General features: G+C 38.6%; 1 long non-coding RNA gene across 1 annotated transcript in view; it reads left to right on the forward strand.

The window, feature by feature from the left end:
- Positions 1–289: 289 nt before the first annotated feature.
- Positions 290–15,786, forward strand: part of LOC122322899 — a 32,228-nt gene continuing 16,731 nt past the window's right edge. Inside the window, exons 1-2 of the long non-coding RNA XR_006246926.1 lie at positions 290–545; positions 2,358–2,507. This is a non-coding gene — a long non-coding RNA (uncharacterized LOC122322899). The remainder of the gene's footprint in view (positions 546–2,357; positions 2,508–15,786) is intronic.

Below are 15,786 nucleotides of genomic sequence, written 5' to 3' on the forward strand. Positions count from 1 at the left end.
CCAGCATTCAAGCTTCAAAAACCCCATAACCAGCATACTGTTATTTCACGAAGCACTGAGATGGAAGCGAAGGAATCGATGAGTTCATTCAGTAGTTCGTTTTAAAACTATTCATTAACGGAGCCAAGTCATCTGTTCGAGCATCGGACTTAACAGATCGAATTGTCGTGGGTCAAATAAAAAATACACGTTTTGCCCACCAAAGAACTACAATTCTTACATTTAGCTAACGCAGCACCAACGAAACACTTTTTAAACAGTATATGTGTATGTTGGAATGACTTTTAAAAGTGGTCGGCGCTTGTTGGGTCACGTGACAAATCCTCCCGGAAATTAAAGTTAATTCGAAATAATAGGCAAGTTATGTTCTTACCCAGAACGATGCGATTTCAAATCTAGCTACTACTCCTGTCCCGAGTGCTCTCATATCGGAACTAGCCGGTTAATCTATTATTTCTGCCGAAGCCTAATCTTTACCGGATTGGGGGAGCTACATCTTTCTGTAATCATTACAGACACCTTGATTAACACCTGCCTTTATCCAGGTAATGTCAAATTTGTTCACAGTGCTCTTATCTCATATCGTGAATGTGTATATTCTTTAGTTTAAACTTGATTTATTGAATTATTTTTTTTTGCCGGTTCTCCTTATTGTTCTCGGATAGCTAGCCTAGCTACCTCGTTAACTCGCGTTAACGCTATTTAGCAACCACGTACAAGTACGGTTTTCCTGAAAGTGGAACATTTTTGCCACGTCTGTTTACACCAAGTACGATATTATTGAACTGTGACGCTGTGTTTATTGTAAGTGCATATTGTGCTGTAAACATTTAATTCACATCGCTCATAATGTAAAAAAAAAAAAAAAAAAAAAAACTAGGTAGAGCTCTGGTGGGGGAAAAAGTTTGGTGTTCGGTGTGGACCTTTATCATTTTTGTTGTGAATAAAATGACATTACTCTTGGTACGTTTTTCAAGTGTAGCACACGCATCCTTAATACAACGAAAGATTCCATAGAGATTTTGGTGAATATCTGCACACTAACTCGTTCTAACATTTATGGGGGAGAAATGAAAACAAGCTGTTCACAGCAGTTTACAGCAGCACATCACACGGCGGATGGCAGCGCTCCTACTTGCCTGCTTGCCTCCAGACTGTGCTTAATCATGCACGACCAGTGACCTGTTTTTATTCATGAGTAAATGGTTATGATTATAGTAACTGTTGGGGGATACGGGAAGTTCCAGAGCTGACTTTGAACAGGAACTAGCTGCGCTGAAACTAATGACTAAATTAGTTTCAGGCATGTAGTCCAGGTGAGTATAATTACAGAGATAAATGGGCCAGGTAAGTGACAGTGGCTTATGGCATACTGCCATGGGACAGGGCATTTGTTGTGGAAGTCCCAGTGTAGCTACGCCCCATATACTTTAGAAGAACACGCGCTTCCTCTGAGATAAGCAGAGAAGGTAATTATGAAAAGTCTGGACCACACCGATAGACCTTGTCACCTCGGCCTGCCCCACATCAGTACTTGAGGTTACTTGCTGTCACATACATTCATCATAAGGATAACAGGATGGTTTTTTTATTTAGTTAGTTTTCAGGTCAAAGGCTCCTCTGTACTATAAGTCTTATCTCTCTCATAGACAAACTTTTAAAACGTCTTTAAAACCCTATGAATGCCGGGGGATGGAATTATTTTTCAATTTAAAATGAATACACTGAATGAAAAATAATAGTAAATTAGTGGAATACCAGTAGCAATGTTTTATTAATTTATTATTTTATTTCTCCTAATGTAAAAAAAATAAAAAACAACACAATAAATATTTTTTGTTTGTTTCTTTTTTTTTTTTTTTTTTTTTTAAATGTTAACAAGGTTAGTTTTGACAGTTTGAGATGTTTGGTTGCATTTCACCTAAAACATCAGATGCATTGCACACTTTGACAGATGTAAAAGGTGTTTCTACCTCCCACTCTCTGCCTCCTCTCTCAGCACTTCACTACACTGTGTCACTAATAAAAGAACGAAGAAAAAAACATCGACACCACGGTCCTGTCAGAATTAATTTAGTACATTTCAGTCGCTAACTTTAAGGTTGCAAACCTTTTCTGTCTTAATTTTCAACAGACATGCCACATGACATCTAATTGATGTTTAATAGATTTTGGTTTAAATTTGCCTTCACATTTTGCATTGTTCATTACACTGCATTTGTTGTTTACTGAAGCAGTTTATTCAGCTTATCCATATTAACCCTCAGACACGCGAACGCACAAATGCTTTTTTAAACCTGCGGGATTTTTCTTCAGTGTTTTTTCTCCCCTTTCATAAATTTTTGGTCATATTTCAGCGAGTGCCTTGGGCAAGTGCCGAGCTGCAGGATGAGAAATGGTGCACCTGTGTGCCGTCTAAAGATAGGCTAGCAGTGGAGGGCCAGGGAGCAGACTCCAGAGGACCCATCCGTCTCAATCGAAGGCTGCAGCTGACACCTTACAAAGAGGTACAATTAATAAGGACATTATCCGTCGGCAGGCAACAATGGGGGCCTGACGCACAGACACTAACCCCTGGAGGTCTGGAGAGTAAGGGGAGGGATGGCAGGCCTGCAGGCCTTTTAGAACAAGGCTCATTAGGAGCAATTTCTCCACAACATGAAATACTATCCCATAATAGAGCCATCTTTTCAAACCATTATCAGCTTCTCTGTTTGGATTGGGTCATTTTCAAGGATCAATCATACGTTTGTCAGGGGCTGCTGAAACATGTTTCTTGTTGGAAGAAAAAAAATTTCTATAGACAAAGGCCCCCCGTTTCTTTTTTGTGATAAAATGCGTGTCCTTGAATCAATTTTTTATTAAGTTCCTATTATAACACGAGGGTGAAAACTGAGGCATTGTACATTTCCAAACCATTTTAATCGCACTTTTTGAGAGCGTAACAGATTGTAGGGAGTGGGGGGGGAAAAAAGTCAACTATTTAAGAAAAAAAACATGTTTTAATTTTAAATTATATTAGTGCCTTTTAAAAGAAGTTTACAAATAGTAACTTTTTAAAACGATAATGTTACGTTAATGATTTTGTAATAATAATCTTTATATGGCAGCAGAGAGTGAACAACAACATGTTTGCAACGGTCTACTTTATTCAGGAACAAACAGCGCTTATTTAATATGATGTCATTCACGATAAGAGAGGACCGGCGGTCCACCCGCGTGACATTTTCAGTGATCTGGAAGGTTGTTGCTGGTCAGCGGACAGTCGACAAATGCCGTGCACTCACCGTCTTGGGTCAGACGTAGATCGCACCAACAGAGGAGGTCACTCAGCTGGAAAAGAAAAACAGGAGTGTGAAAAGGTTGCGGGCTCATCCGAGTTTCAAGGTTTATGTTCTGTTTTGCATTTCAAAATTGTGCAAACTGCAGAAAATGGAGCATTTTGCCACAATTGTGATCGCTTTTCTTCTGCTATTTTTAGGAATAAATCAGTCTCCACAAACAAAACACTTACTATTATACCCAACGGTGCAGCATGGTAAATCAAGGCCGTGTCAATCCTGAGTGCTTTTAGTGAGGTTCGTCAGTGTATATTAAATGAACCAAAGCCTAATCTGTGCTTAACTCTTCCCCAGTTATTTGGGAAGTCAAGAGTTCCTTTGCCTATTATCGGTTTTATTTTATGGTACATTCCGTGGGGATGGATTGAGCTTGGTTATGGATTAACAGTGCGATCAATGGTTAGATTTGAGTCTGGCTTCGAGAGCTGAGGAAAATGAATTGGAAATGCTGTCAAACCTTTATCGACCCACCCCTAAGACTTGCTTTTATTGCAAGCAGAATAATATTGTGATGAGTAGCTAATCTCCCATTTTAAACACAACCTTCACCCCTCACGTTCTCACTGGACCGATTCTACTTTATTCATTACAGTTATTCCCATTTCTAATTACATTTTACATAGTCAGTGTATGCGTACCAAAAATGACAAACTTGAGAATAATTTCTTTATTAGTTTAGTAATGACGCATATACATCTCACAAGGTTTCACAAATAGGCTAGAAGTACACTCATTTAAAATATTATTAATAATATCTTTTAAAAAAATCTAAATATATTGAAGGTCAAAGTAACAACTTGCATTAATGTAGGGAAATTACATTTGAATTGGGTTGAAATGGGCTGAATTGAATTAGGTGGCTTTCAGGTGTCATGTCTATTAAGTGCAGAATTATCAGTTATCAGTAGAAGACATTAAATTATAATATATTTCTGTATTTTAAATTATATAATTTTGAATTGCTTTCTGAGGAACCAAACCTTTGGGAATGGAAAATCATATCAAATTATATCTCTTCACATCAATAATGCTGTTTGGTTTGGTTGGTAGTTTTATAAAAAAAAAAAAAAAAAAAAAAAAATAAAAAAAAAAACGCATCCAAAAGTCTGTGCTGCCTGAAAATAGGCGCTCTATTAGAATAATTATCACCATTGACCCCGCTGGTAAATTGTTTTCATTATCATCATAAATAATAGTTGCGAATAAGCTGTTTCTGAAAAAAAAAGGTAAGGAAGACGCTATCAAACTCTGCTTTTCTCCTCGCTTTCTGTTGATAATACAACTCATTGATATATTTAAACTATAAATCACTGTGCAGTTTAAGTTCCCATTTCTGTGGAATAGCAAGAAAGTTGTGATTGGAAATGGAGAGGGGGGAATAAAAGAAAAGACAATATGGTGTAATTATTTGAATATTTGTAGTCTTTTTTTTATTTCATGTTAAAAACAGATCTCGGTTCTAATTTTTCCACTTTCCAACTCATATTATTGTAGAAAATCACAATGATTTCCTCCATTAAATGGCACAAATTACATAGTGAGAGAAAGGGCCAGGAAGGTGGATCCCATTCATTTCATGTTTCATTTTCTGTATTGTATTCCAAAGTCTCTCCTCACATGCTTGCTCCTGCTCTTCATTATTGAAGTAGAACAGTGATTAACAGCAATTTACAGTATAATTATGTGAAACAAAAGAAGAAGAAAAAAAAAAAACTAACTTTGGAGAAGTACAAAACAAGCGTCAGATATGGCTTACTCAATCAATAGCAAGATGCCTCCAAACCGGTATTGTCAAAAAGGAAAAATAAGTGTTTTTTTTTTCTAACTCAAAGACTTTTGCAAAAAATTAATTTATTATTCATAAATAATAAAGTGTTTTATGTCAATACCGATTTCAAACCAATGGCCAGTAGAGGTTTTTATTACTTTTTTTTTCTAATTGGAGTTTGATCTGCCCTATGGATCTGTTCTGCCACAAGCTCAGTGATGTCGTCTTTTTTTAAGCTGTTGGTGCCAATACCTTGGAGGTCTTGAGGAAATCATGGTCATAGGCAAGCTAGCGAAAGTACTAAAGGGCTCCTCCTCTTAGTAGCTCTTATCTTCAGTGAACTCTTTAAAATGGAAGGTCCTCCATGGAGACTGGGTCAATATCCTGAGGGCTGGCACAGCAGAGAGGACTATTGATCTCTCCGTATCTGTTTCCAGTGCTCTACCTCAGCTCACATGATACATGCCACAATTCCTGCCCTTGTTCCTATCAAAGGGCCCTTCTGCAGGGCTACAAAGACGGCCGTGGCTTTCCGCCCAACATGGGGCGATTTTGAAGTTGTTTGGTGACATAATACTGTAACTGATCATATGGGGGCCTTTGTAACCTTGTGGCGAAACAGAGACGCAGATTGCCAGCAAGCCCTGTCAATCAGGCGGAGAAGAGATGGCGTGAGGTGCGAAGCCTTTATGAAAATGAAAGGGGGAAAAAAAAGCAAATCAGGTTAACTGGTGATCAACCAAATGTCTCGGACTCTAATGAGGCCTTAGTTGCCCATGGCAATGCGTAGTTCAGGAAAAGGGTCTTTCTCCTTTCCTTGTGCACTCCTTTGATCATGTTTGCTTTTCCACTGCTGGGATTCTCATTGTTGTTTTTAATTACTTCTCCGCCAAATGGCACAGATGAAAGATAGGTGTCTGTAATTAATAACATTTACATAAATTAGCATCACTAACAAGTCTCATTAGTAGCTTCTGGCTTTTGTTTTGACTGAAGTCTCATGTCACCTTCTTATATAAGCACTAAGTATAGAGAACAGTATCAGAAAGGGTGCATAATTCACTTGATCTCCGCCATATTTTTGGTTTCTTCAGTGGAGGTAATTAAATCCACCGCACATTCCAATGATTAGGGTCAACCTGTGGAAATATGCTGACTGCTTTATTGCGCCATAATAGAGTCGGCCAACTCTATTCAATTAGTCAGTTCAGAGAGATACTTTGTGGTCGTGAACATGCAGTTTTCAGTCAGGCTCAAATGGCTGATCAAAGACGCTTGCAGCTTGCCGTTTGGCTGCGTATAATGAGGGTCAGGACAATGTGCTTTATCTGCGGTTGCTATGCAGGAGACTCTTAAACGCGCCATTTTAGTCTTTTGATATTGGTCAGCATGATAATGACGGAGAGAAATTTGCTCCCATTACAATCAATATCTATACGGCGCAAATGAAAGGGAGGAAAAAGCTTTCTTTCAGGTGGACCCGTCACCCTGATAATGACGGAAAAGCCCACAGGTTTGTCTTCAGTGCAGTGGAAGTCATGCCTGAAATGGTAGATTACTTTTATGTCATACCTCCACAAAGGCTTCACATATGCGGTATGGCAAATGGAGCAGACCCGGGGCTCGGTAATGACTCCCGAATGCCGCTCGCTGCCTGCGCTCGTGTGCTTTATAATGATGCATTATGTCTCCTTCGCACAGCGAAACCATTTTTTCCCCTCCCTCTTTATCTTTTAAGTGTGCTGGGGCCCGGGAAAAAAAAATGCATATTTACGTCTGCCGTGGTAAATAGACTTTATATAAGCCGCATTTGTTGTGATGTTTGCTTGCACGCACCAGCTCGTCTCCTGCCTCAGATAAAGAGCCCCACACACACACACACACACACATTCGGTAACAATGTGCTTCAGCTGAGTAGATCAATAATGCACTCTTTTTTTTCTGATGTCGGTACCAAGCGCTCTGTGATTAGTTTGACAGAAAATGACTCCCTAATCAGTGAAATGTATTCTGTTTTGGTGGCTAAATGAGGGTGTTTACACTCATCCCTGTGCAGGTCAGGGAAACTCCACACTTTGCTGCTTTGAGACAGAGCACTATAATCTGTGCCAAAAGGACAGGCTGTCATTACATGCGAATGGAGTAATAGACTGACATTGATGCTATGGCGAACAATTGGTTTTCCGGCATCAGTCAGGTGGGCTGCCGACTAAATGATGAGGGAGAAGAGGCGAAGTGTTTGTGTGTGTGTGTGTCTGTCAGAGGGATCGTAGAGCAGGAAAGCCTGTCTTGTCTTTGTGATGGAGTCTCGCTCAGCATGGGAGATCTGACTCCGTGCCAGTCTTTGACTGCCTCTGCTTATGTAACTTCATAATAGTATCGCTTTTTGTGTGTGCATGTGTGCGTATGTGACTTTTTTTTTGAGTGCTTTAAATGTTTGTGAAGATGTGTATATCATTAAGCCCACTGTACCTCTCTTAACAGTGCCATTATGTGCAATGGAAAGTGCCGATATTAATTTTGTTCATTTAAAACAATTATCCTCTCCATATTTTAATAGACATTCTCAGCCGCTTGTCAAATGGAGACATCTGTACCATAATGAAGCTTTTCTCTAGCTATCATTGTCTCTGTTCCGCTTCTGTTCTTATACGTGACACTCTACTTTCAAACAAAGGCGTCGGGATCGCGCGGATTGCGACGTCTTATTCAAACTTGCGAATTTGAATTGAAATAGAGACATCACTGTCCATAATCCTGTGGATGACAAGTGCGTGACAGAGTTCACAGGTCAATGGCTGTCAAAGTCTGGTCATTTTTGGGAGGATTTGTCCTCTTCTATTCAAGTGAAAATCGCGATGACGCTTTGTCTGCAGCACTATGCCGGAAACAGGCAGAACAAGAGAGGCCCGGCTCTGAGCCCTCAGTGCTAAATTTTCACCTGTCACTGCGCTGGCCTGGTTAGAAAAGGGCAGGGGAAAGGCTCCGACTGGCCAATAGTTGGGGTCAAGGACGGACCAGGCGCTGCCACTCCCCAGCCACATCATCTTTGCATGACAGCACCACCCTAAGGTTGAAGTTCACTCGGGCTTTTTCAGTGACACAGAGCTTAACGTCAAACACAAGATTAAAGCAGGGGTGTTGCATCTTGGCAGAGCCCAAATGAAAATATCAAGCGCTAAGCCCTTCTCCGTGTCGAGCAGAGCCAAGGGGACAGGTAGCTAATATTAGAGAGAGGAGACGGCCTAGTTAGCAGTGACTGCCTGCTGCTTTCCGAGTGCTCAGTCCTGGTCAAAAGGCCACCCGGGCTTTGCTGCTGCTTTATTGGTAAAATATATTACAGTTCAGGCCAGCTGAACTGCCTTATTAGAAGGTGGGGGTGTGAAAGAGATGCCCCTTTGACTTATTTTCTGAGCACCGCGCATATCTTCATATTACTGAATAAATTACTATAAGTCAGGATTGTACTACTCTGCCTTTTAATATCTGGGGCTTTATGAGGAGTCAATAATTGGCCCGTTTAAACAAACATTACCTCAGTAGCGAACAAATTTGATCATTTTAGTGAAGAAAAGGATGCAACGGTTTCTCTGTGTAAAAAAAAAAAAAAAAAGAGAAATTCAAACATACTATGAAGTAAAAACTAGTTAAATTTACAATGGCAAAGTGATCAGCTTGGTTAGCATATCTTATTTTAAAAAAAAAAAAAAAGAAAAGAAAAAAGCAGTATAATCAACTTCCCACGTTAAGGAATTGCGTTCAATCTAGCTGGTTCTGGTTTTTCGATTACCATCTCAAATTGCTATTGGCTTTTAATGCAAACAGAAGTGGTGAGCTGAATATCTTTAACAGTCTGTTTTAACAGGCTTCATGCATGCAGGATGAGGAGAAGTCACTGAAGCTCATTAACCGCGCACAGTACAGTCAAAGGTCATAGCCTAGACCAGTGAGCAGTGACTTGACCATAAATATCCACTGAATGTAAATAAAGACATTTTCAAAACAACTGATTTTTGTTGCAATGCTGAAGAAGAATATATGTATGTTATACACACACACACACACACACACATTTTTTTAATGCTTTAGTATGTGCATTTAAAAAATCTACTTATTTAGTTGTAGAATTAGATTTAATTACTGAAGAATATTTAAAATTTTTATTTTTATTCTTATTTCATTTCTTTTTTTTCTTGTACAACGAGATTATTGCACGTGAAAAGTCATTAGTGTGAGAAAGACATGATATAGCTACTGGCACTGAAAGGCTGGACAGCAAATATTTCTGGAGCCTTTAATCAGGTTCGTACCTCTGATATCTCATTGTCTGTTGCCAGATGTTGCTGCTTTCTGCTGTGACATATGCTCCAGTCAGGATGCACAGCCCCTCTGGTAAGAAAGAACGAAGAATTATGCAAGAGGCCATGTTGCCCCAGTGCATCACCTTCACCGCCTTCCTATGAGTGACAGTGACTTCAAAGAGAACAGGGTGCCTGTATCCAAAAAAAAAAAACATGAAATAACAGCTCTACCAGAACCGCTCACAGAGTCATCTTTTAGAAATGGATCAGTATGTGCGCCCACCCCCCTGCTTATCATGCTCTCCTCAAAACCATCGCCCGAGGCTTCCTGCAAATCAGACTACTCTTTCCTTTTTTTATATATATGGCTCCATTTGAAATAGTGTGACTTTAAAGAAGCTAAGCTGAGACAGGCTGATTTGACAAGACAGCTCATATGCCAGAAACTCTGCAGAAATGTGCAGCATTGCTTCAGAGATATGGCCGTCTACACCCCCAGATATGTGTATACCTTAGAGCCAATTTGGCCTGATTAATGGAAAGTTCTGGTAGTGAAGTTGTTAAGCTGTAGAAGACAAAAAAAAAAAGTCCCTGAGGGGCACAAAGTAATATATAAATTGAAATGCATGGTTTGCATTGGTGTGTATGTATATAGACTATTTTATATCATGGCAAACAGTAAATTGAAATTGTCATAGTTTGGCCATTTCTGGGTGATCAGATATTTCAAAAGGAATTTAAAAGTAGCATAAAGTATGAATTAATGAAATTAACCAGCTGCCATTTTTATGTCATTGAAGGACTTGCTTAGTCGTTCCTGTTATAGCAGCACAAGCCTCAGAAGCTTCAGACCTCTAAGAGGTTTGAGAAGCTTAAAAGAGGCTTAGCTGCCCTTCTCATCACCTCTATACTCCATAGCTGTAAAAACCTCAGAGAAAACACTCTTGCATGCGTTTCATTTGCCCCAAACACTTCATCATTCGCAAACGAAATTGAATTCTGAATCAGAAATTATTAGTGAACTCAACTGTTAGAGAGAGAATGTCAGCGAGCAAATTAGCGAGAGGAAAAAACAGGCTAATTAATATGTGACATTCAGCCTATTGCATGTTTCATGAAGAGAAAGGATCGTTTATAGGTTCTGGAGCGGTTTATATGAATATGCAATTTTATACGAAAACGCAAAGTGAGAGAGCCATAATGCAAGTAAAACTCGTGCAGTTTTGTAAAGCTTCAACTATACTTCCGCCGACCCGTGAATAGACGTTCATTATTATTTCTGTTCTTTAAGTAGCTGATTTGGCCCTGTTTGGGAGTATGCAATTACTGGTGATGAGAATTTTTTTGGAGACAGAGGCTGATCCTGACGGCTTTTCTCTAATCCCTCCCCTGGATGCAGGCTTAACTAAACAGCAAGTTTGTCACAAGCTCAAACAGCAACTCAGTGTTGCACTGGATACTTCATTCAGCTTAAGCCAACTTATCAAGCACATTCAAAGCACATTCATTGAGCCATGTGGACGGGTCTTTTCTCCAGATCTATTAAATAACACTCTTATCTGTATTTAGCATATGCCATGCATGTCTGCATCGGTGGCTTTAGGCAGATTCTCACTCCAAACACCTCGAGTAATCTTCGCGCTGAAGCTGCAGATAACATTCGGAAACTTCTCCGGACATGCCGGTTTAACATCTCAATAACTTCGCTCCACTTCCAAGCGGTTTATTTATTTATTAGCTTCTCAATGTCAGTCAATTCCGTATCATTTGCGTCGTTGCTCTTCCAGATGGGTGTATTTATTTTGAAAGCGAAATGGTGCTATTTGGTGTTCTCCCTTTCCTTTTCCATTCAGTCTATTCAGAAACCTGGGAACATGATAATGTACAGTAAGTGGCAGGCTGGAATAGAAAATTGCTGCTGGTGGATGTCTCCGTAATGCATAGCATCGCATTCCAAGCATGCGGGCTTAATGTAGTAAATTCTGTTTTACAAAGCGCTTCTTAATAAACACAAAATCCAGTACACAAACCAATCAGAACAATACGAAATATGGCAGCAAATTAGCACACCCACAAGTTTAAACCAATCCATTTGTAAACAATCCATGAAATATAAACTGTGCCATGATTTGATAAACACAACACCTACTGAAGACAAAAAAGCAACAATTCAATATGTCGCTAACTAAAACCGAATGCTTATTCAAGAAGCGAAAACGTTGAGTGAAATACAATAAATTCGGGTTTATAATAGAGAAACGGAGCACATCAGCACAACAAAAGCTGGAAAGCGTCCAGAAGGACGCCTGCAGATGCACCATGGTGGAAAATCATTCAGAGAGAGATGTGTTCAAGCTGAAGTGCTGAGGTTGGGAGTTTAAAACAGAGTGCTGCCCCGCACATTTTCATAATCAGTTTACTGGGCCCCCCATTCGGTCAGACACCGGCCCCATCCTTTGCATCAGTCCATTTGTCACCACACAATGTTTGGCACAGCACCATCTTATTCACAAGCTAATAAAAACGCAATTAGTCTGCTAATATCTTTATAATTTGATTTGATTGCACGGTATATCATTTTTTCCCCCCTTTTTTAATATAAATATTTAGGTTATAACATCATTGATGGATGGAGAGGAGAGTATCATCTTTTAAATCTGAAGAACCTGCTTCAGATGCAGTAACATGGAGAGCTGCGGGAAGCTTCGTGAGAGAAGAGAAACAGCAGTTTAACTGCAGTCTGCGGTTTGTTTTTGTTTTGTTTTGTTTTTAATACATTTTTAACGTTCTCGGTTTTGAGAATTGAAACTTTAAAACGTAACAAATAATTTTACACGTGGTTACGACGCAAACCGAAGACACGGGAAGCAAATAATAAAAATAATAATGAAATGCTGCCTAAGCGCTCGTTTTAGTGTTATCACTTATTTATTTATTTTCCCCAAACGCAAAAATATAAAGCCATTTATTTTAAAGCTCTGACGCGGTTGTTGGTTTAAGGACCTTAAAACGTCGTGCTAAAATATTTTATTTGATGTAGAGATTGACGATATCAGAACAGAGATAGTGGTGCCTTCAAACAAGCAATTCGAGATTTGTAACCAAGTCAGCGTTTTAAGCCCGAATAGCTTTATAATTACGGGAACTTTTTCCGTATTCTAGAATTATTAGTTTTTAATTATTTAGATACTATAGGTCATTGTAGGCTGCCTTTTAAAGTGCATCTAATTGTTTGTGTTCATAATGCACAATTGCTAAAACTAAAAAAAAAATAAATTAAAATTCTTCTCCATAATAAATATGTATTTAAACCGAAGAAATTATTCTCAGGAATCTTTTCTTAAAAGTAGTAGAATAATATAACATTATTTTATTATTTGTGTATTATTATTATAAAATTATATTATTTATAAAATGCATTGCGCATTTTATAAAATCACGTGAGTTTAAAAGAAAATGTAGGAGAGCATTTCATTTTGATAAAAATGAGCAGTGTCCGATGAGCACTTCTGTGTGCAGGGAGAGCAGAATAGGAGTTCAAGATGTGAAGTCCGAAGCTGATCCAACTTTTCTTCCAAAACACAATATCAAACATCCGCACCGACATTAAACGGAAGCTTGACCAATGCCACAACGAGCATGTTCATTTCAGTACATGCGATGAAACCGATTTTTGATCCGATTTTTATTTTCAAAATTCCGAGCAGCCAGCAGCGCCTGCATTAAAAGAATCACTCAGCTGCGCGCAAGAGATAACCAACATCCGTCGGGCTATTTATGTCTTTAAGTTCACGTGGGCTGAATAAATAGGTTACGTTCACACATCGAGACAGTCTTGCAAAATTAGAGGTCGCAAAAATACAGGCAAGCAGGCTATGTTTATTTAGAGAAAATAAAATGAACATGATATTATCACAGCAAGAAAACAAACGTAGTCTGCACGGCGCAAATAAAGCGTCTTTTCACACCGCAGACAGTTTCAGCTCCATGGTTACGATTTTTTTTCCGCCGTTTCGATAAACAGCGCGTCATCGAAATCGCGTATCTTTATTTGCCCGTTCCGCATAGCTGTAAAGTGCGCAAATCATTATTTTTAATGTCGTTTATCGGGTTAAACTGTTCCCAAATATTTTAATTTTAAAAACGAAATCTCATTATTTCAAACACGCCACGGCGCGCGCAAAAATAAATGTAGAAATCCGGCGGCTTCGGCTTCTATTTGCCCGGATATAAGATTATTTTACTCTGCCGTTGAAGTGCGCGGAGAAAAGACGCCTGTAATTCCTCTCTCTGTTTGATATTAGCACAAGGGCTTTGCTTCTAGAGCCTCTGTAAAGGAGCAGTGTACAACTCCTGCTGCACTGAGCACTGAGCCCCGAGACTCCAAGAACAGCATCCTCCTCTCATACCTGTTGAGAAGTCTTTCATCCTTAATGGGCTCATTAGCCACATTGTTAATTGAGTGCTATTCAGGGCAACATCAAAGCAAAAAAAAAAAGAAGAGTATGCAGCTCCTTTATTTATTTTTGGCAAATAAGAGACCCAACAGGGCTCTAAATGCAGCTTTCGTGGGGGGTATATGCTGAAGGAGGCTTATTAGTTTTGCAGTGCATTGTGCGCCATTATGTTTAAAACATTAAGCACAATAATATTTTCTCTTCCGATGGCATGCGTTTCAGTTGCATTTTTGCTTCTTTGAAGATCGTGCCTTGCGTCCTTTGTCGCGAGGCAGAGAGGGTGGCTCCTCGCGAGGGCATTTCTACCACACCGGCGTGAAAAATAAGAATTGTTAGCGTTGTATCGGAAGTTGGATTTGATTTAAATGATCTGATACATGCATGCAAATGTTTCTAGTGTCTGAGATGTTTCCGATTATATCGAACACAGCAAGACAATTTCTGCACTGTCTGTGAAAGAGAGATTCAACTGCTATAGCTGGGAAATAAAATGCTTATTGAACACACAAAAATTGTAGATGTAATTTTTTTTTTTTTTAAACGCGCACTCACAAAACGGTATTAAGTGATTTAAAATAATTAATAATTATTATGAATTCAGATAATAATAATAATGATTTGATCTTCAAACGAAATAACAAATACATTTAATAATAGACATCAAAACATGTTGTTATTTTTCGCTCCTTGTTGCCTTTTTCTTCCAGAGATTTTCCATCAGCTCAGTGTTCTCCCACATGGTGCAATATTAGGTGGTAATAGGATAGGAAAATTGAAGCTAACTCATTGGAATTAAATTTATCAGCATGTGTTCAGAGGTAATAAGCTGTCAGTTATAAAATGAAGATCTGTATTTAGATATATGATAGGGAAGAATAATGAATAGGCAAAATAGATGAAGCTGTTTTGCAGCTAAATTAGTTATTTAGGAGCAACAGACCAAGAGCAGATTTGTGATAATGACGGTGATTATTGCTTTTTTCTTTTTTTTTTTTTTTTTTTTTTTTTTTTTGTTATGCTATAGACTCAAAGGGCTTTTCTGAGCAGTGAAAGAGTTAACCGTTTTCACAAGTAACGTGTTGATAAAAGGCCGGGAATTGTGAAAAACATCAAACTTTTTAATGAAGGAAACCTAATGAGTATCAAGAGTAGTGTCCTTACATGGAAGGCTGATCAAACCGGAACCCTGTGAACCAGAGAGTGTGTTGCAAAGGAGCTCGCTGACTTCCTTCCCCGGGGGGAGGCTGCCTGGCTTTTACTAGAAAGCACAGGGGGGAAAAGTTAATTTGCACAGCCATGTGTTCATTGCTACAACTCGATAGTCCAACTCCTACTAAACCCCTGTTTTTATATAATAATAATAAATAATAATAATAATAATGATAATAGTGATGATGATGATGATGATGATGATGATAGCAATCATTCTCTTTAAAAAAGGAAATAAAACAAAATTGGAGTAACAGTTACATTTTAAAGGCTCCGTCAAAAATTAGTAGTTGCCCGAATTACCTAAAATAAAGTTGAACACGTTTCTTACTTCCCTTTCTTTATTTTTTTACCTCTCCAGGATCAATGAGCCAAAAACATGAAAAATTGAATACCAATAAATAATACATCACTGATTAAGCGATGAATGATTTATTAGTATCCTGGAGACTTTGTTGTAGTGGCGTTAAAAATTCTCATTACCTAAGTGTCCAAAATGAAATGAATTTCAAATTGTTGCTGCATATAAATTTTGTAAGCCTTTACATTATTGATAAACAGAGACGATTGTTGTCAGAGCCAACTCTCACTGTGATAACAGGTTGTCATGGTTTATTTTAGATTATTGTGCCACCTGCTTAGTTGTCATGACAGCTTTTCAAATTCTGAGATTTTGACATCAAAAGTAAATTCAAATCTATTACCGCGGA

The sequence above is a fragment of the Puntigrus tetrazona genome, chromosome 18, assembly GCF_018831695.1.
Source record: "Puntigrus tetrazona isolate hp1 chromosome 18, ASM1883169v1, whole genome shotgun sequence".
Taxonomy (NCBI): domain Eukaryota; kingdom Metazoa; phylum Chordata; class Actinopteri; order Cypriniformes; family Cyprinidae; genus Puntigrus; species Puntigrus tetrazona.